Below are 12,507 nucleotides of genomic sequence, written 5' to 3' on the forward strand. Positions count from 1 at the left end.
AAGAAAACTTGACAAGTTATAAATGATATAACTGCAAGAAACAAGTTTAGTCTAGCAACATCATTTTCACATAATGACAAAACCTTAAATAATAACCTCGAAATAGCAGAGGCTTTTAATGAATATTTTTGCAATGTACCAATTGAATTAGATCAGAATATACAACAGACATCCACTTCATTTAGAGAATATCTTCCGGAACCTGTTCAGCATTCATTTAACCTTGAACCAACAACTCTGCTTGAAGTAAAAGAAGTTATAAAGAATCTTAATCCGCCTCGTCCCGTCGACGTATGGGTACGTTGCAACGTTTTGCATTTGCCAGTCCCGGCGACATACCGGTACGTCGTGCAATTCCAAAGTGCATAATTTCCACAATTTTCAAATTTCGTGCTTGATTTTCGGTACGTATCCTTGCTTGACCTTCCCCTACCTGCCGTCAGGTGGGGACACTCGGCAACCCCACGCAACCCGCGCTAACCCGAGGCTCGTTCACTCACCTGTTAGCAACAGTCCTGCTCAGACATGGCGACGAGAGGTCTCTCAGAGGTCGAAATTCAAGCCGCCTTGGACGCCTTTACAGGTGACAGTGATTCCTCACTGGATGACGAGGTTGTTGACAAAGATTATGTGCAGCCAGAGGAGGAGGAAACCACCAGCAGTGATGAAGAAGTCCCGTCCCCCAGGAAGCGGCACTACGTGACTTACCGTGCTGCTAGAGAGGGGCAGCCGGCCAAGAAACCATGTGCAACATCCTATGCCCAGCCCCAACGTGATGTGGAACCCAGATTTGATGATGAGGACGAGGATGAGGACGAGGACAGAGTTGTGGGACGTGCTGCCACGTTTTGTGGACGTGAGGTGATTACTCATCGTGGCCCCGAGCGCACACCACGTCGGACGAGCAGATATGGGCCTAGTATTTTGTTTGGGGAGGTAGGAAGTGCCGTGGAGGGAGTGGGGAGTGAAAGGGAAAGTGCAGGGAGGAGTATGGAAAGTGAGAGTGGCGTGAGTGAGTCATCGCTCTCCCTAGGTAGTGTGAGACAGCGGGGTGTATCACGTGGGCGAGTGCGGGTGCGTTCTGTATCACGTGGGGTTGTAATGGAGGGGGAAGGTGGGGAGGAACCACTCCCAAGCACGTCTTATGCTCCCCAATATCCCCAAACACGTGGGCGAGTTAGGGTGCGTGAAAAATCACGTGGTGTTGTGATGGAGGAGGAAGGTGGTGTGGAACCACTCCCCAGCACGTCTTATGCTCCCCAGTATTCCCGAACTTCATCCCCACAGCCTCCTAATGTTCCTGAAGGCCATAAAGGTAAGGGAAAGGGAAAGGGTAAAGGCAGAGGGAAGAGGAGTGAGAGTGGGGAAGCCCTCCACACTCCTTCTCCCCAACCTCCCCCACCAGCATCTCCTCCCCACCCAGACGAAGGCGGTGATGGGGATGATGGGGACGAGGGATTTGTGGGATGGAATTGGGAGGATGGGAGTGATTTTTCTCCCCTCACTCACCCCATCACTGAGCAGGGGCGATCTGGCTGCATTGCTCCCGGAATTCACCGTAATTCCACTAGGTTGGATTTTTTCCACCTGTTTTTTAGTGAGGCACTCGTGGAGCAGATTGTTTACCAAACCAACCTTTTTGCAAGCACCAAGCGCCTTGAGAGTGAAAGATTGGGAACAAGGAGTAGGCATTCTATCTTATATGATTACCCTGTCTCCCTTTCAGAAATGTTCCTATTTTTTGCCCTGGTCCTTTTGATGGGTATTATACGAAAGAACAGAATTCCGGCTCACTGGACAAGGGACCCTGTTATGTTTACACCAATATTTGGGCAAGTCGTGAGCCGTAATTGCTTTCAACAAATTCTAAGTCGCCTCCATTTCTATGATGTTCATGATCCTGGAAATGCGAATGACACAGATAAGATGAGGCAAATTAGGTTGGTCTTTGATCACCTGAGGCAAACCTTTCGTTCGTCATTTTATCCCTATAGAGACCTCGTCATAGACGAGAGTCTCGTGTTGTGGAGAGGTAATATTTCATTTAGGCAGTATATACCCAGCAAAATGCACCGTTTTGGGTTCAAGATCTTTGTTATGTGCGACTGTAGGACTGGATACGTGCAAGACATAGTCTTGTACACCGGTGCACAGACAGACATAGTAGAAGATCAGAGTATTGGACTGTCAGGAGCAGTGGTAAAGACAATGATAGAAGACTACTTTCATCGTGGTCACGTCCTCTACCTGGACAACTGGTACACTAGCCCTCTTCTCGCTCGTTATCTTCACATGCATGAAACGGGAATCTGTGGAACCGAGAAGGTGAACCGGCGTCACGTGGTCAAGGTAGGGCAGAAACTTGACAGGAATGAGGTTGTCTTCTTCAAAGCCACCAACATCCTTGCAACTGTGTGGAACCATAATAGAGAAGTAAGCCTCTTGTCAACAGTTCACCGCCCCTTGATGCACCGTACTGATTCCGTTGATTACCGGAGCGAGAACAGGCGTCACATTTGGAAACCTGAGTGTGTCATGGACTATAACGTAAACATGCGCCTGATGGACCAGTCAGACTCCATGATATCGACGGTAGAGTGTGCCAGAACCACGATGAAGTGGTATAAGAAACTGTTCTTTCACTTGCTAGACATCACTGCTCTGAATTGCCACCACCTTCACGCCATGACAACAGGAGTTCAGGAAACCTTTGAAGGGTTTGTGAGGGAGCTCACAAGAGAGATGTTTGCACGGTATGCTGTTGAAAGGCCCCAACATCGCACCCGCACTGCCCCTATTGCCCAAACTCCCATGAGAATATCCGGCTGCCATTTTCCCACTCCTATCCCTCCCCAGCCAAACAGACCTAGGCCCCAATGCAGGTGTCACGTGTGTAGCAATTCCCGGGTGAGACTCACCACACAGAGGAAGGACACCCGCTATGAGTGCGTCGAGAGTGACGTGGGTCTCTGTATTCACCCATGTTTTAGCGAATATCACACCTTGATGCAATTCTAATATGGTGTGAATGCGATAGGACGCTGAAACTATGAAGTAAATGTGACAAACAGACGCTTAGTGAAATTATCAGTCATGTTGATCTGAAAATATTAGTATAAAATGCATACGGGTATAACATAAGTGCAAAAATTGTATGTAAGTGTATAAATATACTGTAAGTGGAAACATACCTAGCGAGGGTTTTTTGATGCGATATTCTGTCGCTCAGTGCAATAAATAAGGCCTGTAAATATGTAAATATTATTATTGGAAATGCAAACGGGTATAATATAAGTTCAAATTATTGTAAGTGCTGAAATATATTCCAAGTCAAAATATTCCTAGCGTGTGTATAGAGATGCGATATCCTGACGCTCAGTGGAATGAATAAGCCCTGTAATTATGAAAATAGAAGTCAACAAGTGGGAAAGTGTGTAATATATGTGAAGAATTTGTATGTAAGTGTTTGAGTATTATGTTGGTCGAAACATTCATTGCGAGGGTATTTTCATGCGATATTCTGATGCTCACTTGAATAAATAATGCCAGTAACTATGCATAGTCCAGTATAGGGGTGTAAACGTGTGTAATGTAAGTGGGAAAGTATAATTGGAGTGAAAAAATAAAGTAAAAGATGAAACACGAGTGTTTGAGATTGTGCTTGCTACGTGAATGTGCACTAGCATTTCACTAAATGCCCTCGTAATGAATGTAAATAATTGAAACATTTACAGTGGTGGAGGAAAGGTTCTATGTAAAGGAAAAAATAATAGGAAAGTGATAAAGCAATTGGGTATGTTGAAATACGAGTCATAGCGAGTGCGCTTATTAAGCCGATATGCGCTAAACTTATGCTGCATGTCAACATAATGAATGAAAACATTTACAAACAGTAAAAATAGGTAAAATGTCAATGAAACAGAAGTATACAAGTAGAAAAAATGATATGTTGACTGATACAAGAAACTTAGCACATAGCATGTTACCACTCGGACATAACTCGCTATGCTCGCGTGAAGGTACAATGCTTATTTTTCATATATATGTGTTTGAAATCCATTATATTGCTACTCTTATTGTTTATTAGTTCAAATTCAATAAATGTAGAGGTGTTGTTTGTTGTTTCTCCCAATATTTCCTACCATAGAAAATGTGAGCGCCTCACACGTCAATGATAGAATGCGATACCTGGGGCGGGGGACCTCACCTGTTCCGACCACTTATGGACCACGGTAAGCCCTTTCTTGGTGATTTTCCTTTGTTTCTCAACGAAAGCGGAAGTTTTAGCCAAAATTTTTTTTTTTCAAAATAGCTCGGGATTGCGGGATGTCAGAGGTGCGGAAAACCTCGGTACGTGACGGGTTAAGATAACATCTCCTGGCCATGATGATGTTAGTGTAAAGATAATTAAAGTATGTTCTGAAGAAGTTTCACTTTATCTTGTTCACATAATAAATAAATCTTTTGGCAAAGGTTCATTTCCTAAGCAACTTCAAATAGCAAGAGTTATTACAGTCTACAAAAAGGTGAAAAATCATTTTGCACAAATTATAGGCCAATATCAGTATTACCAACATTTAGTAAGATATTTGAAAAAAATTGTTGCAAGTAGAGTAATAAATTACTTAAATGAACATTCTTTATTAACTGATTGTCAGTACGGATTTCGTCCAAAATTTTCAACAAAGCTTGGAATTCAAAACCTTTGACAAAACATTTATAATGCTATAGATAATAGAATGTATCATATAACTGTATTTTGTGATTTATCAAAAGCCTTTGATACCATTTCACACTCAATATTGTTGCAGAAGTTGCTAGTTTATGGAATTCGAGATAAGGCTTATGAATGGTTCAGTAGCTATTTAGGTCATAGCCAGCAATATACTGTGTATGACAATAATACATCACCTCTTAGACTTATTAGATATGGTGTACCTCAGGGGTCAGTCCGAGGTCCAATTCTATTCTTGTTGTATATAAATGATATTGTTTGCTGCAGTGACAAGTTGAAGTTTATATTTCTTGCTGATGATACTACTATTCTTTTTCAATGAAGTGACATAGTAAACGTTCAAAATATTGTTAATATAGAATTAGTTAATCTGTCCAACTGGATAAAAAGTAATAAGTTAACCCTGAATCATAATAAAACCCAGTATATGATTTCTCATTCTCACATGAATCTATCACGTAACATTACTATTAGCATGGATAACATAACTTTAAAGCAAGTGGATGAAACAAAATTTTTAGAAATTATTATTGATAATCAATTGAATTGGAAATACCATTTAAATTATGTAAAAATGAAAGTTTCTAGGATAATAGGAGATATATATAAGGTAAGGGATCTTATGCATATTGATTCATTAAGCTTATTTACTATGCGTCAGTCTGTCCTTACTTTTTATATGGATCAGCTATTTGGGGTGGTGCTTATGAAACTCATTTAGATAGTCTTTTTGTTGTACAAAAAAAGTTGATAAAAATTATGACATATAATGCTCGCTATGAACATACATCGCCTCTGTTTAGAGACAACAAATTATTAAAATTACGTGATATTATTGACTTGCAAACTAGTATATTTGTTTACAATGCATTCAATACATTTTCAGTTGACTGTGGATTTCAGTATGTCACACAAAATTTTCCTACCAGAAGACCGGATAACCTTAAAATTCCATTCTGTAGAACGTCTTTTGCTCAAAAATGTATTTTTTGCAGAGGTATCTGATACTGGAATCAACTTCCACTCGATACAAGATCAAGTAATTCATCGACAGGTTTTAAATTAAACTTAAAACAGAAACTGTTAGAAAGTTACCAGTAATTATTAATTCACTGTATAGTGGATTCAACATTAAATATAATGTATGCTAATGCATATATGAGAAGGTATAATTATGTATTTGTTGGCGAGGACATGAAGATTGTGTAATGTACATGTGAGTCCTTGGTGTTTTATGTGGTATGTATTTGTGTGTGTGTGTGTGTGTGTGTGTGTGTGTGTGTGTGTGTGTCTGTGTGTGTGTATTATATATATATATATATATATATATATATATATATATATATATATATATATATATATATATATATATATATATATATATATATATATATATATATATATATTTTAGCTCAGTCACGGATGCTCCTTACTTAACTATTGCATGAGGTCCATAAGAGAGTCTCGACTCATCGGACCTATATGTGCGTATAAGTAAAGTTTTCCAATATTGTACTCTCTGTTGTGGACAGTAAAAAATATCAAATATCAAATCTCTCTCTCTCTCTCTCTCTCTCTCTCTCTCTCTCTCTCTCTCTCTCTCTCTCTCTCCAGGACTTTACATACAGTTGCATTCAATAATAATTCAGCATTCGAACAAGCAGGAGAGAGTTAGATAAATTTGACTTATTCTAGTTAAATAAGCGATGATGCAGGCCTTACTTTATATATTACAACTGAATATTCTCTTATTCGCTATTTACCACACGTAATTATGATATCGAAGTTCTTTGCATTAGTAGTATATTTTGCATACTAATATGTATGATAAAATTGTGTGGAAGGTGAGGAAACAAAAGATCAGATAAAAGAAAGAACTTTAATTTTTACGCAAGCAAAAAACCAAAGACAGCTGTTGCTGTTTCTTCTGCTACCACTGATGATGATGATGACAATAATAAAGAGGATGATCAACGAACAATAACAAAAACTTCAGGAATATTCTGATTGTTATTGGACAACCAAGCAGAGGCACAATCTTCTGCTTCTTAAAGTGAAATTGTTCCTCTCTAAACCCTATCCCACATCCAGTAAAGTGTTGTATGAGTGTACCACATCTATGCGTATAACAGATTAGTTTGCCTCTCTCTCTCTCTCTCTCTCTCTCTCTCTCTCTCTCTCTCTCTCTCTCTCTCTCTCTCTCTCTAACCCACACATCCATATTAAAGCCTGTGCCATAATCCGATACATGTCTACAGTACTCCCTACATCTCACCCCCTACCCATGCAACTTTTTCCTCCTCCCCCCCACCCATACTCATCCATTCTGCCTCCTCCCTCACACAAATACTCATCTATTCTACCTCCTCCCACACACACATACTCCTCCATTCTACTTCTTCTCCCTCACATACTCGTCCATTCTACTTCCTGCCCTCCCCACACACACATGCTCATCCAATCTATTTCCTCCCCCCCCCCACACACATACTCATCCATTCTACCTCCTCCCCCATACACATACTCATCCATTCTACTTCATCCCCCCACCCACACATACTCATCCATTCTACCTCCTACCCCACACAGATACTCATCCATTCAATCTCCTCTCCCACTCACATACTTATCCATTCTACCTCCTCCATCACACATACACTCATCTATTCTATCCCTTCCCACATACCCCACACGTACTTTCACTCACATACCCACAGAAAACAAAAAAATCTGCTTATCTCTTTCTGCTAATTCATATATATTTTTCCAGTAATACTCGCCTTATGTATTTCATCCTGCCTGCCCGCCTTATGTATTTCATCCTGCCTGCCGCACGACTCACTAAGGCTTGTATTTTTTACATGTAATGAAGTTTCCTGACCTTTTTTCGCAAGCGATTTTTCTCCATTTCTACATTTTACTACCCTCTTGTATGTTATCTAAGTCTTTTTAACACTAGCATAGAAGTAAAAAAATAACGCACAAGGGGGACTGATAACGAGTTACAAATAAAAATCAACTGATGAGGAAATAGTCCTAGAGAGCCTCCTGAATCGATGAGAATATGGACATAAGACATCTACGAAGCAAGTCGTGTCGATTCCGACGTAATGTAAAACTCTCTTGCGATATATATATATATATATATATATATATATATATATATATATATATATATATATATATATATATATATATATTTATATATATATATATATATTGCCAGACGCCTCAATCCCGTTTGGGGTGGCCACAAACAAATCGCCTCCAAGTCGCCCTGTCCCCCGCCATTTCACTGCCCTGCTCCCAACTCCCCCCTCCCTCATATACCTCTCCACCCCATCCCTCCAACTCATCCACGGCCTCCCCCTCCCTCTTCCCCCTCCACCTCACTCATATACACTCTCTTCGTCAGTCTTTCACCCTCCATCCTCTCCACATGGCCAAACCACCTCAGTGTGTTCCTCATAACGCTTCCTATCACATCCACATCCACACCACAACGCTCCTTTATATCCTCATTCGTCAGCCTGTCTCTCCACGTGACTCCACAGGCTCCTCTTAAATAACTCATTTCCACTGCTCTCACTCTTGACTTGTGTCCTTCCAACAATGTCCAAGCTTCACTTCCGTACGTTAGAGTTGGTATCACAATACTGTCATGTAGTAACTTTTTAACTTCCATGCTCAATTCCCTGTTTCTTATCACTGCTTTCAAGGAACCAGCAACCTTTCTTCCCTGCTGTACCCTTTCAAGCACTTCACCCTCCAAACCTCCATCCTTACTCATCACATTACCCAAATACTTAAACGTACTCACATTTTCCAATTCCTCACCATCCAACCTCGCTGTACGTTCACTAACTTCACCTCTCTCAAAGACCATCACTTTACTCTTCCCTACATTCACCTTTATGTTCTGTTTCTTACACTCTCTCTCAAACTCATCCACCAAGCCTTGCAGCTCCCCTTCGTCTTCACTCAACAACACAGTATCATCTGCAAACAACAGTACAGAGAGTTTCCAAACACTATCCTCTCTCACCAGGGCCACTCCAACATCCACTACCCTACCTTGTACCTCTTTTATTACCCCATCCATGTACAGATTGAACAACCATGGAGACATGACACATCCCTGTTTCAAACCAACTTTCAAAGAGAAAAATTCACTTAGTTCACCATCCACACGCACTGCAGCCTTCGCACCATCGTACATACTCTTCACAGCATTCAACAACTTCCCATCTACTCCATATATTCTTAACACTTTCCACAATCATTGTCTATCCACCCTGTCATATGCTTTCTCCAAATCCATGAAAGCCGCATACAACTTCTTTCCCTTCTCTAGAAACTTTTCCACTAAAGATCTAAGAATGAATATCTGATCTACACAACCTCTTCCCTTCCTAAAGCCTCCCTGTTCTTCTCCAACTAATTTCTCTGTTCTTTCTCTGACTCTGTCTATAAGTATCCTACCATACACTTTTCCTATTATGCTAGGAAGACAAATGCCCCTATGATTACCACACACCGCTTTTTCCCCTTTTCCTTTGTACAAGGGAATAATTATACCTGACTTCCAATCCTCCGGGACTCTACCTTCCTCCCAGGCCAATCTGCACATCTTCCACATCCATTCTACTACTATCTCTCCCCCATGCTTCAGCATTTCACCACACACTCCATCAATTCCTGGGGCTTTCCCCGATTTAACATTCTTCATTGCTTGCACAACTTCTATCCTACTGATTTCTTCCTGTCTTCTCACCTCCCTCCTTCTCCCAGCCATTCCCCAGCCACTTATACTCGCATTACTTCCCTCCTCTACGTTCAACAATTCCTTAAAGTGCTCTCTCCATCTGCTCACTTTTTCTCCCTTCTCCACTAGTAATCTATCATTTTTATCTTTCACTCCCCTGCTAACTTCACTTCCACCCTGTCTTACTCTTTTCACTACTCTCCAGAACATTTTCTTACAGTCCCTCCACTTTACACTCAAATTCCTTCCAAATTCCTCATCCACTCTCTTACTCTCTCTTACTAATCTTTTCACCTCTCTCTTCCTTTCCACATATAACTCTCTCTTCCGCCTCTCAACTTCTTCCACGCCCCTATTTCTCATCCATTCATTGTATATATATATATATATATATATATATATATATATATATATATATATATATATATATATATATATATATTAGGGTGGCCAATAAATATACCAAAAAACTTTTTCTCCTCAAGGCTACTTCTGTTCCATATCACTTAAGGAGCTTCCATGCAAAAAATCTAGAAAATCGTCTCATATTTAGAAAGTACTCCCTGGTGGAAAAATGTGATCCTGATAATATTATGTTTGATCACGAATGTCTAATCATCTAATGATTATATGGCTTGTAACTGCCTGTAACTATCCTAAAACTGCGACAACTATCGATCTAAACATTGAACAAAGCTTGAGCAGTAGTCGGTAGACATACTTATTGTAATAAGCGTCTACCACTGCTGCGTGCTGCAGCCATCTGCTGGAAACTCCGGCGCAGCTAGAAATGCACCACGTACACGCCGCAGCCTGGGTGGCTCGTCAATGACTCAGTGGTCACTCAGTCACTCAGTGGATGACTATTTCCCCACACAATGCGATGTACATTGGTGTGGTCTTGATGACCAGCGTGTTGTGACATCGAGCAGTGAATTACTCAGACCTGGCAAGTAAAATATATATCATTTTCATAACCACCAATAATGACATTTATCAAAAAGTTATTTCGATGCATTAGGGTTTTACACTCCATATACCAGGCACTTGTTGATGAATATTTGATTCATTAATAATGAAATATTTCTAATATCAAACACAGTGATTAATAATCATTGTAACCAGCATATGATCATAAGTATCCAGATATGCGGAGGGAATTGAAGCTAATATATCAAAATAATGTTCTGATGAGTACTATTATCGATAGTTATAATAAAGCCTTGCATATCAGTGTGTTCCATTCACAGGTCATGATTATTACAAGCAGCAGTCCAAAAGTATGGCTTCTGGACAAGCCCGTGAAAGATATATTGGGTGCTCGCCTGCCAACTAATGCCGATATTCTCATGATCTTCATGTTTCACCATCAGAACGGTCTTACAATCAGATGCAGTGCTAAGAGTACCATTGAGAAGGTGATCTGGGATAAAGCACTTATCATGACCCAAAGGTACTTGGGTATTTACAAGGTCTAGAAGCTTCACAAAGAGTACTCGGTACTTGAGAACAACAGATCGTTACCGAAACCTGGGTACTGGGTCAAACAGCAAAACTTCAAGAAAAAACTCACAAAACTGATATTTCTCGAATGGACGCTCTGCTCACTATGACAAACAAAGAGGATATGCAGTTCCTGCGACAACAAAATCCCTTCATTGGGAGTACGTCCGGGGTGGACAGAATCTTGGCAAAGAAGGAGGCTCGTAAGTGGCATAGAAGTGATCAAACCAACGCACGAAAAGAAAAATGCAAGCTCACTGCACAGGAGATGGAAATGACTGTACCATCCAGTTCTGTTGACGTTGATGGCTGTAGCGCTTCCTCATCGGAAGAGTCTGAGGATGAATGTGAAGAGCCATAAACGTCCAAACAAATTAGACAGCAAAGTAAAGCTAAGAAAACCATTGCAACTAAGGTAGTAGCATTACATATTGCAGCTCGTTGCTGATCACCAGAAAAGACTGCCAGTTCCGACAAAACCTGCTTTGATGAAGACAAAGTGATGCATTATTCCTGTCCTTAATTTTTAAGTGTGTTCTTTTAGCACTCAAATATAGAATGTATATGTTTGGAAACACTGAAAATACATATTTCGTTTTTGTTGAAAATCCATCGATGTTGTGTTTTCTATTCATTTTTTCGGAATTACGGTATCGGGAGTGACCTCTAAAAATTGTGCATTTCATCAAATTTTTCACACAGTGCCTTCAATGATGATAAGGAACATATATAGCCTTGTGAAAGTGAACAGTTTCTACTTTGGGGGGGCACCCTTATTATATATATATATATATATATATATATATTTTCTACTTTGGGGGGGCACCCTTATTATATATATATATATATATATATATATATATATATATATATATATATATATATATATATATATATATATATATATATATATATATATATATACAAGGACTAATGTTACTGTGCTCAGTTGAAGGCGTTAATCTCAGGGTATGGATTACTGTTTCGATTTGTGCATATAGTTTTTCTGTTCTTTCACCACTTTTCCTCAGCACATATCGACATAATTATAAGAAAACCATCACAAGGTATGAACCTTGATGAGGCTTGATAACTAACAGTGTACAGTAAGACCTCACTATAATGGACTATTTGGGCCCCAAACCCTTTCGAAAAAATCGAAATTTCGATAAAAGCGACACCCGGACTTTCACCTGCTACCCTGGACTTTTTCCAATTGATCAGACATTAGTCCATATCGCACCAACAGTTTTTAAACTGTTTTCACAACCATTGCAGTACTGTACTGTACTCGTATTATACCTTCACTACAATAATAAATTGGTATAATATATAAATTATATTGTACTGTACACTGATAAACATATCTTTTACTTACCTTATTGTGGTGAACATAGCTGAAATGGTCGGGTAGTCCAAACTGCTTCTGATTTTACTGGACTTTTTCCGATATATAGAAATTTAGTCTGGTAGTTCGTTGATTCCGATAAAAGCGAATTCTAGA

This window comes from Coenobita brevimanus, chromosome 53 (assembly GCF_032717465.1).
Source record: "Coenobita brevimanus isolate Jiangsu-jjx chromosome 53, ASM3271746v2, whole genome shotgun sequence".
Lineage (NCBI taxonomy): Eukaryota > Metazoa > Arthropoda > Malacostraca > Decapoda > Coenobitidae > Coenobita > Coenobita brevimanus.